The following is a 23,636-nucleotide window of genomic DNA, read 5'->3' on the forward strand; positions in this document are numbered from 1 at the left end:
AGAGTGGAACCGACACTAGGTAACCCACAAGTAGAAAAGAAAAACAAACAAAAGACCTGATCAAGACCTTACGCTTAGATTGCCCCATTCGTAGCATACCATGATATGGAAGATTGTGGAAACCTTGAGGAGGGAACAAAAAGATTACTTGGAAAAGATATTTCAGGACCTGAAAGGGAAGATTCCAAATCAAAAGAAAGAAAAATTCCAAAAGAGAACCATTTGCCAATGAGATGGGTGGGACGAGGTACTAATGAACCAAGATTGGAAATGAGGAAAGCTATATCCTGCAAGGATCTATCAGAGAGCACCTAAGCTTGTGGATTTGGATGAGTGATGTGTCTGGCAAGCTGAACTAAGAAGGATAACACTTTGGTGATAGGAGATCTAGCTAAAGAATGCATTGGTATAGCTAACCAAGGATTGTGCAATGTGTGCAAGATGCTGATCAAGGATGAACTGACACAAAAGCTGGACAAATACAATGGTACTAAGCTAAAGAGGATGTACAAGCTGACAGACCAAGATATGTTAGAAATGTACAAGGTTGTTCATGTTTTGGTTTTTGTGAGATGGAAATGTTTGTGAAGGGTGGGATGTCTGCAATAGTTGATAGGCAGATAGGTAGATGGTTTGCAAAAAGCTTAAGTGAAAATGGGATTCTTTGTGTGCATATAGTGTACAAACATAAGATACAATATTATTTACAAGCTAGAATATGGTACAAGCTTTGGACAAGATTTGGATATACAAGCTATGATACAAGGGGGATACAAGATTTACAAGCTTTGGTACAAAATTTACAAGCTAAGGTAGAAGATTTACAAGCTGAGGTACAAGATTTACAAGCTAAGATACAAGATTTACAAGCTATATAGGAGGTATTTCCAAGCTTCATCAGATTTTGGATATTTGGTTGGAACACCAAGGGAACAAGAAGGTGTTTTATGGGATGGTGGGTGAATGGATGAGGGATAGGATAGTGATAGATAATGGATTAGTCTTAGTACACAAGGCACTTGAATTATTAGGTTTTCACAAAAGTACCTATCCAAGGTGCTTGAATTGCCCAATTTTCACCATTGGATGCTTATTTCTCTTTACTATTTTTATTTTTATTTTTCAAAAGCTGGGTATATCAAGGATCTTCAAGCATAGAACTTCTTGAGATGAATGATGTTAGTAGGATCATTCAAGAGTTCTCCTTTTGGTGTAGATAGTTGATAGGCTCCAGAGCTAAAGGAGGCAGTGAAAACATAAGGACCAAGCCAGGTAGGTTCAAACTTACCTTTCTTTTCTCGATCTACTTGGACTTTCATGTTTTCTTTGAGAACCATGTCGTCTGGTTGAAAGTGTCATGGGAGCATTTTCTTGTTGAAATTCCTTTTGAGATGAGTTTGATAGACTATGAGATGATCATAGGCTTGTTGTCACTTCTCGTCTAAGAGATCTAGCTAGGTGAGCCAAGCTACTCTGTATTCTTCATCTAATATTTGCCCTTGCAAAGATGTGTACAAGGAGGGAAGTTCAACCTCTATAGGTAGTACCACTTTGGCACCATAGACTAAGGAGTATGGAGTTTTTCCTGTGGATGTACGAAAGGAGGTTCGATAGGACCATAGGGCTAGATTTATTTGTAGGTGCCAATCGTGGTTGGAATCACTGACAACTTTCTTTAGGATTTTGAGGAGGGTTTTGTTAGTTGCTTCTACCTAGCCATTACCTTGTGGGAAATATGGGCTAGAAAAGTGGTGATGGATGCAGAGGGAAGTGTATAATTCTTCCATGTTGAGATTTTCAAAGTTACCTCCGTGGTCGGTGAAGATGGTGGATGGGATACCAAAGTGGCAAACAATGTGGTACAAGATGAACTTGGAGACTTGAACTCCTGTAGCTGAGACTAGGGGGATTGCTTCCACCCACTTAGTGAAATAGTCTATAGCTGTTATTATCCATTTATGTCCATCAGATGAGAGGGGTGTGATAGTCCTAACTAGATCAAGGCCCCAACAAGCGAAAGGCCAAGGTGGTGCAATAGGTTGTAGATCCTGTGTTGGAGCGTGCACAAGATTTGCATGCTGCTAACATGGGAGAGATTTTCTGACAAAGTCACAGTCTAGTCTTCTTTGATGGTAGGCCAATAGTAGCTTACTCTAAGGATTTGTCACACTAGGACAATACCACTCATGTGGGCACCAAAAAGTCCAGAGTGTACTTCTTTTAAAGCCATTGTGGCCTCATTTTCATCTAAACATCGAGAGAGAGTATCGTGATAACCCCAATGATATAGGGTATTGGCTATGATAACATAGTAGGATGATTTTTGGATGAGCTTTTGGCATTGGGTATGTGTGAGGTGAGGTGATATGATACCATCATTAAGGTAAACATGAATCTCATGGTACCAAGGGGATTGGGGGCCAACCAAGATACAAACACAGTTTGAATCCTCATTCACATAGGCGAGTGTGAGGAGCTACTCAATTAAAAACTCATACTATGTAGCTGCTTGGAGAATTTCCAAGAGCAAGCCGATAGTGGCCATAGCATCTGCTGCTTTGTTCTGTATTCAAGGCACTTGTGTAAACTGAAGCTTTGTAAAATGCTAGGTTAGCTGATCAACTAGCTCTTTGTAGGGTAATAGCTTTTCATCTTTGGTTTGATATTCATTTAGGGCTTGCTTGATGATGATATGAGAATCGCCAAAGATTTGTAACTCAGTGATGTTCCATTCTGTAGCTATCTTTAATCCTGCTATGAGAGCCTCATATTCAGCTATATTATTGGTGCTAGGAAATTGCAGCTTGAAGGCTTTTGGAATGTAATCTCCTTGAGGTGTGACCAAAAATATTCCTACCCCTGATCCATGAGATGTGTATGAGCCATCAAAATAAAGTTTCCATGGGGGTTGTTCTTCAATTAGACAAATATGCTCATTTGAAAATTCTGTGATCAAAGGATATGTATCTACTAGAGGTGCATTAGCTAGGTGATCTACTATAGCTTGCCCTTTGATTACCTTTCTATCCACATACTAGATGTCAAATTCACTACGGAGCATAACCCATTTGGCCAAACAGCCTGTAAGTGATGTTCTAGAGAGCATATACTTGAGAGGGATGATCTTGGAGACTAGTTGGATGATATGACTTAGCATGTAGTGGTGAAGCTTTTGAGTTGAGAAAACAACTGCCAAACAAGCTTTTTCCATAGGAGTATAATTGAGTTCATAACCAACAAGGGTTCTACTAATGTAGTAGATGTCTTTTTCTCTGCTATAGTCATCGAGTTGTGCTAGAAGTGCCCCTAGAGCAGTAGGTGTTACTAATATGTACAAGATCAAGGGACGACCAAGAACTAGTGGAAACAAGATAGGAATATTGGTGAGATACTGCTTGAGTTGATCAAAGTTGCACTAACATAAAGGATCCCACTTGAAGTTCTCATCCTTCTTTAGTAAATGTGCAAATGGCATACACTTATCTGCAAGCTGGGAGATGAAGCGCTGGATGGATTGAAGCTTTCCTTGAAGAGAGCAAAGCTGTTGTAGTGTTTGGGGAGGAAGCATGTCTAAGATAGCCTTGACCTTCTTGGGGTCAATCTCTATACCTCATTTAGAAACTATAAAGCCTAGAAGCTTGCCAGATGTGACCCCAAAGAAACACTTCTTGGGATTCAGCATGAGATGATATTTGGCTAACCTATCAAAGACTTTCTCCAAGTCAGCAAGATGATCCATGAAGGTGTGAGACTTAACCAATATATGATCCACATAATCCTCCAAAATGCTATGGATAAGATCATGAAAAATGGCTGTCATATCTCTTTGATAGGTAGCCCCTGCATTCTTTAGGCAAAAAAGCATCATGTTGTAGTAAAAGGTTCCCCAAGGGGTAGTGAATGCTATCTTATATTGATCCTCTTCTGCAATCTTGATTTGATTATACCTAAAAAATCCATCTATGAGGGACAAAATTTCTTGTCCAACTATAAGATCTACAATCATATCTATGGTAGGCAAGGGAAAATCATCTTTTGGACAAGCTTTGTTAAGATCTCTGAAATCAGTGCAGATTCTGATGTCACCAGAAGGTTTAGTGACGGGGACCATGTTGGATATCCACTCTGAGTAGTTGATAGGTCAGATAACCTTAGTAGCTAACATTCTTTCTAATTTAGCTTTGACTAGTAATGCCACCTTGGGGTTCATTTTTCTAAGCTTTTGTTTGACGGGCTTGATCTTTGGATCGACTGCAAGATGATGAACTACAAGCTTTGGATCAAGTCCTGGCATGTCCTAATATGACTATGCAAATTGGCCAATGTTCTCTCTTAAGACCTCAAAGAGGAGGTCAGCTTGGTCTTGTGAAAGGGATGCAACAATGTGAACAAGTCTGGGGATCTCTAAAGAACCAATTTTGACTTCTCTAGTATCCTCAATTAGAATAGAAGACACCTCTGGTCAATTATTGTGAGGAGGAAATGCTAAATCCTCATGTTCTGCTTGTGACTTTGGATTTTCTTGCTGATGGGTTCTCTTTGCTGCCTTAGCTAGTCTCGAATTCACCTTAGTTCCAATTTTGGGTGTATCAGAACTAGGTTGGGGATTTTCTCCAAAATAGCCCTTGGGATCTAGCTTATAGATATAGGCAAAATTTTTCTTTTTTTTCTTGTGAGGTGCTTCAGCTCCCACAAATCTCAAAAGCACTTCCTCTGATGTGAACTCATCAATGTGTATGACGCTTGGTTGGTCCCAATCTATGAGTTTTGGATGGGCGAGTGGTAGGTCAATGAAATGGATAGATAGTTCTTGGAGAACAGAGTTTCCAAGGAAGATTTGGTGTAGGATATCATCGTAGGCTCTCTTTTCAATTTCCTTAGGAATGTCTTCGATTTTGACAAGGTCGCGGTGAATGTTCGAAAAAGTGTGACCATCTGTATTGGTGCCCCCAGTTGTGGGTATGCCAAAGCCAAGACCTGACTTCGATTCCCACTTATGTGCGTTGATGGGGCACTGCATGCCTCTTTCTTCTAGTCCTAAACCACCACCTTGATAGTTCCATTTGTCAATGATGAGCTTATGTTCTTGGGGATACTTTTGGATGAAGTGATCAAGGCATGCTTGATTTCTTGGAGGTGCATCCTTATGTTACCAATTGTTGATATCTGGAGTGAGCTCCTCATGAAGAGGGATTTTTGAGGATACAAAGATTGTTGGGCCACACTATTTGTATCGAGGAGGTGGAATCTCCCTAGCTTTGTGATATGTCGATCATCCATGGGCATGTGGATCAAGTGGGAGTGCCCCGACAACAAATGCATCTGACAAACTATACTCTCCATAGCCTTTATTATTGATCTTCATGGTAGATAGGGTGGAGGTGAGGATCGTTTCTAGGTCATTACAAGTGTGGGATGAGCTGGTAATGGCTGTGCCAAAATCAATTCTACAGAAATGGTTTGCATATGAAGCTTCAACCGGATTACAGTAAGCAAATGGGTCTGGATCGGCATGCATGGTTACCTTAGTGCCTTGATGCAAAATTTTGATGCACTGATGGTGAGTAAATGGAACAGATTTCATGGCATGAATCCATGGGTGAGCGAGGAGGATGTTGAATGGTAGGTTTAGATCAATAACATAGTAAAGTGGTTCTTGGATGACTAGCCCAACCTTGATTGGTAGCAAAATAGTTCCTTCTATGGTTCTTTCTAAGTTTTCATAAGCTTTGATGGTGATAACCTCACTGATGATATCTGCCTTAGTATACCCAACTTTTTTTATGAATTTTAGGGTGTAAATATTCAAGGCTGATCCATTATCTATCATTAGTCTTTTTATGGAAAAATTGGATACCATGATGGCTATGCGAAGCGGAAGGGTGTGATTTGGCACGACCATGGGTATGTCAGTGGGTTTGAATGATAGGGAACATGAGGAGGATAGGTGTCCAATGAGATTACAAAAATTAGTAGCATTGATATCTAAAGGGACACGGGATTCTATGAGAGCACTGTCAAGGATTTTCTTGTACACAGGACTAGTCCAGAGGAGGTCTAAAATGGAGATTTGGGCTAGCATGTTCCCAAGGTGTTCCAAGATATTGTATTGGCTTTTTGATGGAGCTGATGGTGCTGGTGACACTGGTGGACCTGTGATGTTAAATCATGCTCTTCTAGTTGTGACTGCACACTCATTGTTTGGGCCTTGGATATTGATAACATTGACAGAAGGCTCCTTTTCAAATATACAACCAATGAGGCTACCATAGTCTATGTAGGATGAAGTGTGGTCATTGTTCTTCCCATGCTATTGGTTTGGCTGGTGGTTGTTGGTGTTGTTGTTGTTGGTTTTCATAGGTGCTTTTTCAGGATTTTGGTTGTTGTGAGGAGGAAAAGCATTTTGATAGATCTATAAGCCTGCATTGGGAGAGGTTTGGCCACCAACGGTGGTTTCTTTCTGATCAATGAGGTCCTGCACATAATATTTCAGTTTCATGCATCTGAGGGTAGTGCGACCTTTTACCCTATGAAATTTGCAGTACTCATTATCTTTGTACCATGCAGCATTGGATTGGCTTGGGTCAATTTTCTGGGTAGGAGAAAATTTGATGAGTTTTTCTTTGACTAATTTTTGAAAAATGACATTCAATGGCTCACCAAGGGGTGTATAATTTCTAGGTGTAGGTTGGAATCTGGGCTTTTTCCCTAGAGCTACATTGATGGCATTAGCTTGATTGCTAGACCCTTGGAAGTTAGGTCTTGGATTGTGGTTTTGATGGCTTTGGTTATTTTGTTGTTGGTAGTTGATAGCTTATTGATTGTTTGGTTGATATGGCCGGTTGGACGGATTTTGGGAAGCACCAACAATATTCACATGTCTCGTGTCAGTGATGACATCTATTGCAACATGCTTGTTTTTGCTACAATACCTAGACTTGTCATTTGAATGTGTTTGATATTGGTTGGCTTCTTTGCAAATCTTGACCACACCATCTTTAATGAGTCCTTGCTCAAGGATCATTCCTTTCTCTTTGATATTTTTGTAAGTAAGTCTGCAAACAGTTCATGGTCATGTGGTGAGCCAAGCTGGGATGGGCATTATCAATAAAAATTTTCACCAAATGGTGCTCTGGTAAGGTGCAAGATATGCGGGTGGTAAGGGTTTGCCATCTTTGCATATATTCGGGAAGGCTTTCTCCACCCTTTTTCTTCGTGTGGACTAGATCAACTACTAATAGCTCTATTTCAACAAGATGGGCATATTGGGCTACAAATGCCTCACATAATTCAGCAAAACTTTTAATTGTGCCATAGAGGATTCTATAAAACCATTCAAGAGCTGTTCTGGCCAAGCTTTTGGGAAAGAGATGCAAGAGGAAGACATCATCATATTGCACTTCTTAGCAGTGCATGTAAAATTCTTTGATATGTGTGACAGGGTCTCCTTTTCCTCTCAATTTGTCAAACTTGGGTGTCTCAAAATGCTTGGGGAATGGAGTCATAGTAATGGCTCTGTCAAATGGGTAAGGATACACATTCTCAAATTTGAAGGTTTTTGGATCATTTCCTTCTTGGATATTCTTCAAAGCTGTCTTCATGCCTTCCCATTCTGCATTAATGGGTGATGGCTAGGGTGCCCCCAATGTAGGAGTGCCTTGAGGTAGGTATGTGCTAGTTGGGGTAATGGAATATGGGTGGCTTTGAGGTATGGGCTGCTAGGGATTGTACATGGCTTGGGCAATTGAATGGTGGAAGATGGGTTGCTGAGGTGGAAGGGACACATATTGCTGCATGTGTTGTGAAGCTTGCTGCTAATATTGGATTTGAGGTTGGGATTGAGGAACATAAGCTGGCTATGGGATAAATGGATTACTTTGTGGAGGTAAGGTATAAGATGGGTGTGAAGCTTGGGGAAAGGATCGAGGAGCTTGTGGAACTTGACTTTGGATTTGAGGAGTTTGACCAATATATCTGGGCTGTGCCCCCATCTAGGAAGGTGTCTACATGGCAAAAGAGACCAAGTAATTGGTGGTTGGTGGTGGTGGATTTCCTCCTAGAAGTGGCATAGAAAAATAGTTAGTAATAGGAGGTAATGGATTAGTTGGTGGTGGAGGTGGTGGGAATTGAAAGCTTGGAAATGAAACTGATGGGGTTTGATAGCTTGGTGGCTGGATTTGAAAGCTTGGTAGAGTGGTGGTAGGAGCTTGGGTCACTTGAGAGCTTGGCAAAATATTGGTAGTAGCTTGTGGGGTTTGATAGCTTTATAGAGTGAGGGTAGTAGCTTGTGGATTTGTGGCTGATGGCACTAAGCTCCAAGGACCTAGTAGAAATGATGGAATTGTGCTTTGAGCTATGGTAAACAAGCTAGGGGTGATGAAAGCCTGATTACTTGGCCCCATGGGTGGCATCTCGGTTGTATATTGCTGAGGTTGGACAAAGATGCTAGCACTAATTTGGGAGATGGGTGGATTTGGAAGGCTGTGTTGGAGAGCAACAACAACAATAGTGAAGGGAGTGAATGATGAGGTGTTTTGGCTGAAGGGGGTTTGGGATGGAGTGGTGGTGGCTGGATTGGCTTGTGGAAGGGAGATTTCAACTTGAGTGAAGGCTGGTATGTTTGGGTCTGTTGGATCAAATGGGGTGGGTTGAGGCTCTTCTTTTGGCACATATTGAAGATAATTCGAATCATAAGAGCCTATGGGTGGTGGGATTTGTCCAAACAATGGGTGAGATGGCTTTGATAGGGGAGGAGGTCTTCCAAAGTCGAAGGCTCCAATGTTGTCCCTTTGAAAGTTATCCATGATTGTTTCCTTATTCTTGTCTATAATGGAATTCACCAATACTGCATTTCTTGGTTGATTCATGAAAGCTTCAATGTCAGTAGGTGATGGTATAGTGTTCTCTGGGCTGAAGGATGGTTGACTGCTCAAAGGGACTGATACTGTTTGATCCAAATGATAGGGCTCCATTGTTTCCTTCTTCTTAGCTAAGCAAGTGACAGGTGGCATGAAAATGCAAAATGTTTCCTAGGGATGAGATGCAACAATGCTGATGAATGCAAAATGGGAAGGCTTTTCTATGCAAATGATTTCTTAGGTTGAGGCAAAGCTATATGAAAAAACCTAAGGAGGATTGGGTTGGGGATTCTAACTTCAAAGATATGTTGCCAAAGCATGAAAGGTCTACTTTCCTATGTGCAAGCTTGGTGGTGATTATGTCAACTTAAGGATAGACAAATGATCCTTTAGGAAGAACATGAGATTGACCACTTGTGGATTCCAACCTTTAGCTCAAGGTGATGAGGAATAACAAGTGACAAAGATAGATTACCCTAGACAAACCTCTATCAAAGGGATAACCTTGGTGAGATTGGTGGATTTGGAAGATGTTAGGAATGGAAAACTTTTGGCAAGGTGACAACAATTTTGAAGGCTTGGATGTGAAGATTTTTGGATTGCCGGCTAGATGGTTTGGTTCTAAATGAGATGGATGAGCTAAAATGCTTAAGGGTATGACTAAAGATGGCTGGCTTTCCTACAAAGATGACTCTAAAGTGAAGGTTATGCAAGAAGATGTGGAGAAACAAGGGGGTCTAATCATAAAAATCATGCCTAGTTGGTAAGGCATAACCAAGGTTAACTCCTGGATTTTGGTTAAGTTGGATAGTGCGATCTAACTAGGCATCTTGAAGGGCTTTGTTAGAAACTTTGTCCTCTACTTTGTGGAGTTTGGCAATTTGAGGGCTTGGTGTTATTTCCTTTCTCTTGGCTGAAAGTTCTTGGTATGCTTGAGATGGCTTGAGTTTGACTTTGTGAAACTTTTGTTTGGGTTTGGGTTTGGTTTGTTTAGACATCAATTTTTGAATCTGCTTGGTTTTGAGAGATCTCGATTATTTTGCTTCAACTCATTCGACTTCTAAAATAGAAAGTGACTACGCTAAGTATGCCCTAAGCTAGGATTGACGAAGTTTGGCAAACATTCATTCAACAAATAAAAAATCAAGCAATAGATAGGAACAACCAGATAGAAGTTTTTGATTCTCAAAATTTGATACTTGCACCAAGGAGTGTATATGTTTTACAAATTTTTCAATCAGTCACTTCAAACACATTAACATCCTAGATGGTTGTCTACAAGGTTGATAGTTGGTTTAGCTAGGGAGTCCTTGATATACGCAAGGTACGTGAGGCCCAAATCTGTAGATGCAACCAAAAAGATGTCACGCAACTGAGAGGAGTGGTAACCCACTTCTCCTCTTTCACTTCTCAAGGGTATAAAGTTCCTTGAGGCTTAGCTCGAGTGACAAAATCTTGATTCCAAGAGAGGTGTCTTTAGATTCACCTCTTGATGTTTATACTCTGCCAGAATGCTAGAGTTGAGGTCATTCAAGGGGTGATGAAATCCCCAAGCAGGCCTCCTAAAAAGAGAAACAAGGTTTTGGATCCTAATCTTAAGCACCCAAGATGGCCTCAAAAGACAACAAGGGGAGAGAAGACTTGGATGACCTTGGGCTAAAAAACACTTTTTTTTTTTACCAACTGACTCTTATGTGTGCTGATCTAGACCTTGCAAGCACTCATGTTTAAGAGACAATGTTCAATTCTAACTTTGCAATGTGCCAACAAAGAAAAATCAATTGAAGAATGCGAACAAGAAGAAGAGTTAGGATCAACAAGAAAGTAAACCTGTGCACCCAGAGGGCCTCCACGTCAAGTATCAATTAATTTTCTTTTAAGGCATTCAAGAGTTGGTGTGATTTTGTTTTAAGCCCAAAAAGAAAGATGTGTAAAACTCGGTTTCAAGTGCGCACTCAGAGGCCCTCCACGTCAAGATTTGTCCAATTTTAATGCCCAAATGAAGTGTTAGCAAGACTAACTTTCATTCAAGAGATTTTATAACTTAGAAAAACCACTAAAAACCCAAGTGAGTGGAGTTTGATTTGCGTGGAGCACTTAACACCTTCTTAGGTAGACCCATCCCCACAGATGGTGCTGAGATTGGAACCAATGGTTAAATTGATGGGTGATTAAAGATGGTGAGTTCAACTACAAACTCACTCAAAGTGTCTTTAATAGTTTTTATAACTTAAAAAATTTCTAAAATGTGGAGTTAGGTTCTTTTTATGCCCAAAAATTGAAGTGTGGGATATTGCAATGGTGAATTGATCCTTTGCATTCAAGATTGAGTTTGTTTGTTTTAGGCATGCATTTCAAGAAAAAATGATTTTAATCCATGGCATTCAAGATTGTGTTTTGGCAACATTCATTACAAAAAAATGTGTTTAAGCATTCAAGTTCATTTTTCAAATGCATTAAACCATGTAAGGAGAACTTGCAAGAAACATGATTAGTGGTTTCGTAGATGCTCCAACTTGCGAAGCTACAAAAGCCAATTTGATTAGTAACCCAAAAATCTAAAAAATTTGAAGCTTAACTATGGGGAAAATAAAATCAACTTTTTTGGTTCTTTTTTCTAGGTAGCAACAAAGATGTTAAAACATAAATGCAACAATAACAGGCGAAGATGATAGTTCATCAGGCGGAGACGCCAATCTGCGAAAATGCTGAACTACGGAGACACCAATCTATGGAGATGTTGAACTATGGAGGAACCAATCTATGAAGATGACAGAAAAAGAGGCAGAGATGATAGTTTAGTTTAGTGGTGCAGAAAATAGGAAACCAGGCGAAGACGCTGAATTGCGGAGATGACAGTTTAGTTTGGCGGTGGCAGAGACGATAGAATATTAGAGGTGGCCGTGGAGACAACAAAGTATCTGGTAGAGATGATAGTTTGTAGGCACAGATGCCAATCCATGGAGACAACAGTTGAGGTTGTGGAGATGATAGTTTACCAAGCGCAGGCGACAGTTCACCAGGCGCAGACGCCAATCTGCGAAGATGTTGATCTGCGGAGATGACACTGCACGAATAGAACTAAAATGCACAGATTTTTCAAAAAATTTTTATTTTTTTGATAATTTTCGAGTTTTAGAGGGTATGTTTTCTTCCCAAGTGTGTTCTTCAACCGACAAAAAAAAGTGAAACATCCTACAACTCACTCAAACAACAAGAAACATTAGATTATTAGAAAAAATAACATATAGATAGAAATGGATGATTAAATGACCCATAGTGGGGTCCTACTGGGCATGCCAAAATGTATATACTAATATGTTAGCAAAAAATACTAATCTATTAAGAGAATAAAATATTAACTAACAAAGATTAATATAACATATAAGAGAAACTAAAGAGGAATCCCTAATTAGGAATGTGAGCCAAATGAATGGACTCTCCCAATAGGAATTAGCTCTTTTCTTGGTAGATGAGTCTAAGTAGAGGATTGATATGTATGCTCAAGGCTTCTCAAACTAGCTTCAATAGTGTTTTTGATGGATTTTGGCTTGGGTGAATGGATTTGATGTAAAATTTGCTCTCAAAATGGCATTATAACTTTAGCTCAAAGATTGTGATGGTATGGTTTGGGAGGGGATTCAATTTATAGGCTAAGGGCTCAAGGGTTTGAGGGTTAAGATGTAAGGATGAGAAAAAACTTATGGAGGGCTCAGATTGCATGAGAGGAGAGCACATGGATTGTGCTTCCTTACAACCAATCAGGGAGTGACACATGTCACAGGGTGAAAGGATGGAGAAAAGGGCAAGGATGAGTCAACAAAGGAGGCTCAAAGCCTTAAAGACCCTCATAAATGGCTTGTAAGAGCAATGAATGGGTTTGTAAGAGTCTTTATGGCCTTGTAAGAGCATTCATGGCTAGGTGGTTGGGATATTTTGGAGGGAGTTGAGATTGTTGACTTTTCTTGGCTTAAGAAAGTCTTAAGCTTGCTTAGGGAATGTGACAAGGTTAGGGGTGGTGATTAGGCTTGGGTTTAGGATTAGATTAAGGATGTTAGAGATATGCAAGTGGATGGCATTCAATGAGGGTGGGTGAGTTAGTAGCTAAGCTTGGTTAGTATGGGTGGATGGGGTGGATTAGGCTAAAAAAAGGGGGTTTAAGGATAGGCTTAGGGTTAAGATAAATAAAGTTTATTTATCTCATAGGTTTGGTTTGAAGAGATATTTATTGAAAAAAATTTAATAAATATGAGAATTAATATTTAACCTTAGTTAAATATTTTGAGTTGGGATTAGGGTTAGAAAATGATGGGATTAGCCTTTAATCGAAATTAAAGAAGGATTAGAAGATTTTGGAAGAGGTTAGTGGTCTTAAGGAAATTGGCCAAGTTTTGGGCAAAAAATAAATTAAATATTTATTTTGGAATTTTTGGTCAATTTATTAATTAAATAATTAATAAATAAGAAAAATAATGTTTAAATAAGATTCAAACATTTTTGGGAGGGATTCCTTAATTAAATATTTTTAACTAAGACAAGAGGATTTAATGGCATAAAAATAAATTAATCAATTAATTAATTAATTAATTAATTAATGATGATGTCATCAGGGACTTTTTCAGAAAATAAAAAAATACTTTATTTTCTAAGGGATTTTAGGTGTTTGTAGTGTGCACTATAGGCAATATTGGAGCTACATCATATGGAGAAGAAAGAAGGATATGGGAGCTACAAATGAAATAGGGGTTTTCTTACTTTTTGTTGCTTCCTTTATATTCATTTGGCTTTCATGGTAAAATAGAGGGTGTTAATGTACATTTATTGAGTTTGTGATTTGATCGTAGTATGTTATAGATTAGCACATTTTCTCATCCTACAATTAGTGAACCCGACGTGAAAACAAGTTTAACTAACTTGGGTTTTCTTATTTTGTGCTTGTAGGTGTAAGGAAGGAGCTCACTTGGAAGGGTGCATTCTACTCTGTTAGGGTGAGCTTGGGACCTCTAGGAGGCAATTTTAGGGGCCTAGGAGATACCATAACCCTTGTCTACTATTCCTAACTTACCAACTACACCCTTCTGAGCCCCAACTACACCATGGGCATAGTTTGCACTATTTGAGCAAAATTGGGAGGGTAGAGTTCAAAAATTTGGTTTTTAGGTATTATTTAGGGCACAATTCCCCATAGTCTACACTTGGGCTCCCAACTATTCCCTTATGAGCCCAAAGTGCACCATGGGTATTGTTAGCACTGTCTAAGTGCACTTGGGGGCATTCTAAGCCATTTTGGTCTTTTCGGGTGCAATCTGCTCTGTTAGGGTGCACTTGGTTCACAAAAAGCACCCATTTTAATCAGAATTTTCACTTAGGGTTTTTGTTTTCTTCTAGGACCTAGATTAGATGCTTTTTTTTTACTAATGGTCTATTTGTAGCATGTGGTGATTGTTTGATGAAGACTAATCATTGAAAACTACTAGTACTTATTTACAGGACATTGTCGAAGACCTTGTGTGTTTGTTAAAACCATGTGTGCGGATTTCTTAGATTAGATAAGACTTTGTTTGGTGCATAAAATAAACTTTTCTTTTCTATATGGCATGTCTATGGTGTTTAAAATCCTAGGGGTTACATGGACATATCCTCTCCCCTCACCATTCATGGATCTTGGGTGTAAGAGAAATCCATGTGACTTCTATAGGAAGCCTGCCTTGGACTAAGATACTTGATATTGGCTATGCCAGGGGAGGACTTTAGAGTGGTAATGGGCCAAAAGATAAGTCAAAATTCCAGCTACTAAATAAAACTTGATTAAGGTGAAAGCCATGTTAGCAGTATTGTTGAGTGATAGCTCTCCTCCAAAACCCTTGTGGGTCATCAAACCCCGATTCTCAGGATTGGGAGACCTTCAAAGGAAGTTTATCATTCACTTACTAAATGGAATGCCCATACTAAAAACCATGTTTTAGTGGCCAAAATACTTTCTATCTACTAGCTAAAGGGGTCACCCATGCCAGTGAAAACATCTTACATTCTTGCGGTCCTTAATAGAGACAACAGTGCCTTGGAAAGTCATGCCCCTTGGGAAGAAGACCTTGGTAGCCCTGAGAAGTGAGTGCACTGTAAGGGGGAGCCTATGGCACTAAGATCCTAGGTTGTCAACTCTGGATAAGCATGGTTGAACTTTGGTTCAAGTAGGAATTTAGTGTATACAGTCCTAAAGCCTAGTTTGTGGTGTGTTTGTTCACTTTTAACCACAACTATTCTCGTCTTAATGTGTGTAAAACACTAATCAAGATAAATAAAATATTAAAATTTACACCTTGGATAAAATAAAAAACTATCTAAACATTACAACTTTGGTCAAAAATTTTCAAACTTGGGTCCAATACATTCAAAACTTGGGAAACATGGCAACTTGTGATCCTAAATGTGCTTGGCATAACATAGGTTTCATCCTTTCATAGAACCCACTTGCATTCACCATAGTTTAGGCCTCATACTTGCATCATATAGGATTCATCTTGCATCTTTTAGTCCTCACTTAGTATTCCTCATCTTTCATATTGCATTCATTAGAATTTAGCTGCATTCTTTGCATTTCAACCTCCAAATTTGCACTTTTCATTGTCCATATTACATATTTTCATACCCAACCCTCATCTTGAACACTTTAACTATCATTATAAGTGTCATACACATCATTTTGAACCTTCATTATAGTCTTAGCATTTTACTCTGGTATCTAGCTCACTGTGACATCAATCTAGAAACCACAAAACCTAAAATTGCCTTAGTTTCAAATCAGCTTCCGAATTGTGCTTTGAAAGTACCAACTACACCCAAACTAACCCCAAATTCACCATAGGTGTAGTTGGTACATTTTAAGCACACTTGGTAGTCTAAGAACCTAGTTTGGGCTTCCAAACAACATTTTGTGGCTTTAGAGACCTGTTCATATGTACCTAGATATGTCCCCCTGTAGTAGCATGCCCTGATCTACATTCTACACCCCATAACCTTTTTTTTCTTCACTTAGTAAATCATTCCCTATTTTGTAATCTTCATTCTACATCTCCTAATCCATGATAACATCAACCCTAGCATCCTAGGTTCTTGGCATAGCAACTTGATAACCACCCCCTAAGAATCAACAACCCTTCAACCTAGTCTCCCAATTGCACCTTGAAACTACCAACTAGGCCCTTCTAAGCCCCAAGTACACCATAGGAATAGTTGATACTATTGGGGCACACTTGTTGTTGTCAAAGTGTATTTGGGCACCTGTATGACCATTTTGGGCCTCCAAGCTACATTTTGGGACCCTAAAACTGCATTTAGATGCCACTGTAGGTCCTCATTCTACATCTGACCCAAAATGAAATCTTGCACCCAAAATATCATTTTGAATCTTAGTAACATTGAATATTACATATTTTCTCAGCATCATCATAATTTTGAGCCCCCTAAACATCATTTTGAACCCAAAACCTTTGAATTTAGTCAAAAATATGAACAAAGTATGAGTCCTAGAGTATCTCCTAGTGTTGATGGATGATGGATCTTGACTAATCTTTATATCTTTTCTTATCAATTTATTTGGTCAAACTCTATCTATGTCTTGATATATTTGACCTTTTCATCTTTATCAATTTGATCTTTTTTTTCTTTTATCACTTTTTGGTCAAGATCCAAAGTCCATTATCACAAGGTTAAACTCCTAGACAAAATACTTTCTAAAGATTTCACCTAAGTTCAAAACCTTGCATATACCTTTATCATTACCATAATCATATTCCTATTGTCCCTAAATGTCATTTTGACTTACCCTAGTGGTATATCCCCCTCATCTTGCATTGTTCAAAACCATAGCATCATTTCCACTATCAAACCCTATCAACTTGTCTATCAACCAAATTGTCTTCTTGATCACTTATCCTCATTTTGCATATCCCAAACCTCATTATCAATCATATAACACCATCTCTTTTATAGTCCACCTTGCATACATCAACCTCTAGCATCATTACTAAGTCCAAGGTCTAACCCTCACCTTCATTTTACATACCCTAACCTCTATTTTGCTTACCATAATCTTCATTTTGCATTTCATTTGCATAGTTACCCTAGGACATTTGCACCTTGCATATCAAAACTCTACTTCATTTTGCATTTTCTTAGGTTGCATAACATCCTTAAACACCTAAAAATCCAAAAAAAAAACTCATATCTTGCATACCTACATCCTATGTATCAAATTTTGACCTATTTTATCAACTACACCCCTATTTTACCAACTGCACACTTCAGGTGCATAGTTGGTAGTTTCAGAGTGCACTTGGTAATTAGGGGTTTCATTCTAGGTTCCAGAACCCTAATCTACACTTGAATAGCATTCATTGCATCCCAAAACTCTAGAAAACACTCAAAATCACTCATATCATTCATTTTTTGCATTTTAGGCACCCTAGCATCTTTTTTTACTAACTGCATACCTACTTCTTATCAATTGCTTACCTTCAAGGACACAAAGACACCAAGGGTGCACTTGATATTGGTTGAGCACAGTTGGTAGTCTAGGTGCATAGTTGGGAGGTAGAAAGTCCATTTAGGTTTCCCTCCATTGCATCTACATCCTTAGGTATCATGCTAGCACTCATTAGGACACAGTCAACTCAGAGACTTGAAGAACTTTACCAACCTTTATTTTTTGAGGCACCAACACAACCAAAACCTCATCCAAGATAGAAGTAGGGCAAGAAATCCCAACAAAAATTTGATGAATACCAAATCTAGGCATCACAACTTTTACTTATAGACCCCTTAAACATGTATCTGCATGATCACCATAATCAAGGGATGTCACAAAAAACCCTAAGCAATGTACCTACTATGAGGTTTCCTTCAAACACTTCCCCTACACATGGGATGGTTCAATGGAGTTCTAACTTTGAACCTATATTTGTGTCGATACCACTCAGAGGTGGAAGTGTACCAACCACACCTGAGGATGAACAAATACTCCTTTGAATTCAGTGAACCCAATGCAAGTACCTTCAACTCTAATACATCAAACACAAAAAAAGGTATTGTACACCTAAGTGATGACTCTAACACTAATTATGGCATCACTAGAAAAGAAATGGCTATAACATCTCAAGGTAAGTTTTTTTGCAAGAGCTTCAAACTTTTGGCAACCCAAGAAATTATCAAATTCAACCCAAATATGGAGGGACCTAAGTCAAAACATCAAACCAAAAAAACAATTGAAAACATACAACCCATGATCAATTTGGACTTAGATAAGGGAAAACAACCTTTGGAGTTTTCAAACACAATAATGGCACCTATAAGGTCCCATCAAGAATCAACAATCAAAATACTCCAAAGTACATTTGAACACATCAGTATTAATCCCTTGTTTGATGAACCACAATCAATGAAGGGAAACAAGACTCTTCCTAAGTATCCCAATAAGATGTTAAAACTTGATCTCAATCACATGCTCCAACAACAAGATGTGCCTAAAGGGACTTGTGGTCTAGGGATGCCAAACATACCTCCTTTGGAGGAAAATCAACAAAGTACACCGGTGCTCCTAACTCTACCAAGTGTCATGACATAAAATGTTATGGAGCTTCCCACAAGTACACTATGTGAAACATCAACTATAACAATCCCTATTGATGCACAAAGGAAAAGTCTATTGACATTACACCTATTCCCAAAAGACATGCACCTCATTGTCAAGCCAATATGATATCCCAAGAAGAAACCTCTAACACACAAAGGTGCCAAAGCAACAATACCAACATGGTGATCAATTCTCATGGACATAACCAACTACCCCAACAACATCAACCTATAATAGTCCAAGGAATTTATGTTTCCAACACAAATTTAACATATCAACCACATCAGCAACAACCTCAAGTGGTACAAGCATCCAATGTCCCTAACACACAATCCAACATAAACCCACTTGACTTCCATGCAATGTATCAACAAAAAATCCAACAACAAAAAGCCATGTTTGCTAAAAAACAAGAGCAACTCAAAAAATAGTTGGAATACCAAAGACACCTTAAGCAAAAAATTGTATACCAACAACATTTGTTACAACAACAACATGTGCCACAACAACCTCAACAGATACCTCTACAAAAACAATCACACACATGGTCTCACATAGAACCAATAGAGGTATTCCAACAACAACCACAACAAATGGCATGACAACAACACATGGTACATCAACCATAGTTGATACTACAACAAGTGCCACACCAAATACCAAAATAAGTACCCCAACATGTGTCACAATAGGGACCCTTGTGTCTTCAAGGTACTAACATACCTCCACCACCTACTGACACATCACTAGACTCATTAAACATAGAAATGTTAGAACTGAGTAGACATAGCTTCCACTAGAGAAAAAGATCTACTCATAGGCACAAAATAATTGAAGGGAAAGCTATCATGCAAAACCCTAATGAAGAGCTATTGCAAATCCTCAAAGAACATTCCAAAAAAGTCAAGGCATTGGGAGTCTGAAAGAAATAGGCTCTATATACAAAAAGGGGCGTACATCCTAATCGATTTGACAAAAGTCTATCTATGCCTCCATTCCTAAAACACTTTGAGGTTCCAAGGTTTGAAAAATATTGAGGAAAAGGCAACCCCATTGATCACATCTAAGAATTCTATGCCTCTTGTACCAAACTTAGTGATGAGTCCACTTACCTCATGAGATTGTTCCCCAGTTCTCTAGGTGAGCCCACACTTGAATGGTACTCCAAACTTCCTGGTACTATCAAATCTTGGTCAGAGCTAGAAGACAAGTTCATCTCCCACTTTTCCTTTAAAATTATGAATGAGGTGATGCTTTCCAATTTTTTCTCAACTAAACAAAAGATGGGAGAACCATTCATCACATTCTTACTAAGTTGGAGAAGTTTAGGCAGTCAATGCTCACTAGACATTATTGAAGAACAACAAGTTAACTTGTGCATTGAAAACTTAGTCATAGACTTAATGTATAAACTCAAAATCAAAGGTTGAAGCACCATTTGTGAACTGACGAAAAAAGGGGCTAGCATTGAAGATGCTCTTAACCATAAGGGAATCCTCAAGATGAAAAAGGAAAACACAAACACCAATTTGTCTAATGACAAGGCAATTTTTTTCTCCAAAAACAAGAATATGACTAATGATGGCATTGTGTATGCTCATACAATTAGCATAGCACAACCTCAACTAACTTTGAAAGGTTCACACCCTATGAATCACAAACTCCCAATCAAACATCACCTTCACAATAGAAAACTAATACTTCCACATAGGATGGACCTTGAAGACATCCTAGAACAAAAGATAGAAAATTCACACCATTGGGGATACCTCTTAAAACTGCACTTCAATAACTACTGAGTAATAACTTCCTGTAGTTGCCCCCAATCAAAGATGAGCCACTTACTAAGGATTCTTGGTGGGATGAAAAAAATTATGTGATTACCATCACACCAAAGGACATAAGACTTTATCATGCTTCCAACTAAAGCATGCAATACAAGACCTTATCGATGATGGTGTAATCATAGTCAATCCATCATTGTTAGTATCCAACTTTGATCACACTATCTTCAAAGATCCTTTCGGAAATCATGACAAAGAGAAACCCTCTAGTTTAAACTCAAACTCATAAGGTAATGTGAATTACACATGCACTGGATATGACTACAGTACCAACTATTTGAATGAGTCAGATTCCCACATATCCACATTCATCTTAAAGGTTAAAGACCCTCATTGTTCTATCACTACATGTTGTACCAAGATCACTCTACCTAGAGCCCCATCTATACCTACTACTTCTACTAGACCTACACCCCCTAGTAGACCTACTACTACTACTTCATCTTATTATAGCCTTGTTGAACAGCTTGGCAAGACCCCTGCACAAATATCCATCTTGGACCTACTACGTGCATCTCCCCAACATTAGAAGATCTTAGATCAAGCCCTTCAAGAGTCAGTAGTCCTAGATAACATCAATTTTACCCGATTCCAAGCCATGGTGAGGAACCTATCTGCATTACAACATATCACCTTTTCCCCTCGAGATATTCCTAAAGATAGACCAAACCACAATGATCCTCTTCACCTTGAAGTATTTGTCCATAATGTTAAAGTTAGACGTGTCTTGATAGATGGAGGAGTAGGGCTGAATACCTGTACACTTAAAGTAGTCAAAGGTTTGGGTTATTCTGAAAATAATGTGCATCCCTCTCAAAGGATCACAATCAAAGCTTATGATGATGGTGAATGCTTGTCTACGGGGGTCATCATCTTACCTATTAGAGTTGATCCAACTACTAAGAACACTTTATTCTAGATACTAGCTATAGAAATGAACTACAACATGATACTAGGCCATCCATGGATCCATGCTATGAAAGCAATGCCTTCTACATACCAACAGTGCTTAAAATTCTCTTATAATAATGTAGAGGTCACCATTCTAGGTGATCCAGATCTCTTCCAATTATGTGAAATTCTTAAAGGAACCACTGCATGCCAGGTCCTGACAAACCATGTAGAAAATTCACTCAAGTCCTCCAAGTATGTTGATCCTTCCACACTCACACCTACATTCAAAGGAAAGCTCAAAATCCAAGACCAAGGTTGTGGTAAGTAGTCCATGTCACTTTCCTTTCACATTGGGAAACTTCCTTTATCTCCCAAGTCATATGATAAACCTCAACTTATACAGAACAAGCCTAAGTTTGCATTTCAAAAGAAACCTTCAGTGGCTTTCACTAGTGAAGGTGGACTACAAGAAGAACATGTCTATGAAAATACCTCTACATGGATTGAAAAGGCTAAAGTAGGATAAGAACTTACTCCTATATCCCCCAACAAGTATGGACCTAGATTAAACATCATGGAAAAAAAGGGATATGATGGATTTAGTCACCTAGGACCTTAAACAAAAGGCATTGTTAAACGCTTCACTATATTAGGATAACCTTGTATCTTGGGATTTGGATTCAAACCATTTGTTTTGGTTCTTCCTAATACTGAGTCATCCTTGTCTAAGGATGTGAATGCTTCAAACAATAACAAGGCATTTGAGAGGACCCAACCTGAACCCACCTAATATGTATCCAACATTGATGATCCTGATACTTCCCTCAGTCTTGATCATATGTTTGTTGACCCCAATAGCCTACCTATGGAAGATAAACATTTAAATCCATATATCACTCAAACCAATTCTTCACCTTGGATCAAAACATTCTAGGATCCAAGCCCTCCTTTTGAACATGATCCCAATTATATCACTGAAGCAGATATCCATATATATGCCTTTGACTAAAGCTTATTCAACGCTAATGATGCCATTTCCCTAGTTTTTCCTTAACTTATTGATTGGGACCAACAAGGACCACCAACATTTGACCAATTTGAAAATGATGATTGGTCCACCTCACAAGAGGTGTATAATAATCATGCTCAAGAAAATGCTTAAGAATAGTGTATTCAATCTAAGGATTATTTTTCCCCACCATGAGTTGCATTTAATCTTGTCAACCCAAGGAAATATACTTGAAATGGTCGGCACAATATGTGCACTAAGTCTCTTAATGAGTCATTATGATTATGTTGCAAAAAATTAAAATGCAAGGAAAGAACATACACTGGTGCTGTAGGAAACTAACACACTTAACTCTTTACTGAAATGAATACTAGAAATGTAATGACATGCTAACATATATTCCAACTCATTTCATCTAATATAACTATTCTTACAAATGTTGTAGGAACATCCAAAAAGTATGATGCTACAGGAAGGAACTTACAACTTCTACTGGAACAATACATAGAATTATAGAAACAACTCACTACAAGAGTAAATAGTTTCTTGTCATATAAGTCCTAACACAATTGGTCTAATCCCTATAAATAGAAGATTGACACATATTTCAAAATAGAAAAGCAAACAAGCTAACTATAAATCTACAGTAGAAAAAGAAGAAAAGATAATAGCTCAAGGTGGGAATAATAAAGTATGGACAACCGCTTTGACATAATAATAAATGTAGACAATATAGCAAGTCTTCATAGCTCCTCCATACTTGCAGTCATGTCCTTTGGTACTATTATAACTTTTCCACTATGGCTAAACCTCAATGTCTTTCCTCTTTGAATTCTATTGGTTGTCTTCAATGCTCATCTTTGAATTATCCCACTCATCTTCATGTTGGAATTAAAGATAGAGTAACTGGGGGGGGCGGTGAATCAGTTACTCACACAAATTAATCCATAGATCCCTTAGACATCTTAAAGATCTAGTTACTTATGATACTCGGTAAACATAACAAACTATTGTAACTTGTTAAATTAAACTGTTACTTATCTTCAAGCAAACATGCATGCAATTGAAAACAAAATGAACACAAGAGACACTAGATTTAACATGGAAACCCAATATAGGAAAAGCCACCAAGTAACTAGCTACCAATTTTTCACTCATCTGAAGTGAGCCCTATTAGGAGCCAACCCTGTTAAAGGTTACAATACACACTATTAGGTGTGACCTTGTTAGAGGATTTAATCACACTGTTAGGAGTGGCCTTGTTAGAGGTCTTTAGAACAATTCAACTGAAATGTCACCTTGTTAGAGGATTTACAAAATGGCTATTAAACCAACTCTGTTAAGAAATTTGAAATCACTACTACAATCATTAGAAAGAAACAATTTAATTGACCTAAACA

The 23,636-nt window shown here is 38.5% G+C and overlaps 1 pseudogene; it reads right to left on the bottom strand.

Moving 5' to 3' along the window:
- Positions 1 to 23,636, bottom strand: part of LOC149571259 (polyadenylate-binding protein 2-like) — a 94,226-nt pseudogene that overhangs the window by 46,354 nt on the left and 24,236 nt on the right.

The sequence above is a fragment of the Cupressus sempervirens genome, chromosome 2, assembly GCF_028749045.1.
Source record: "Cupressus sempervirens isolate cs-2001-9-10 chromosome 2, ASM2874904v1, whole genome shotgun sequence".
Lineage (NCBI taxonomy): Eukaryota > Viridiplantae > Streptophyta > Pinopsida > Cupressales > Cupressaceae > Cupressus > Cupressus sempervirens.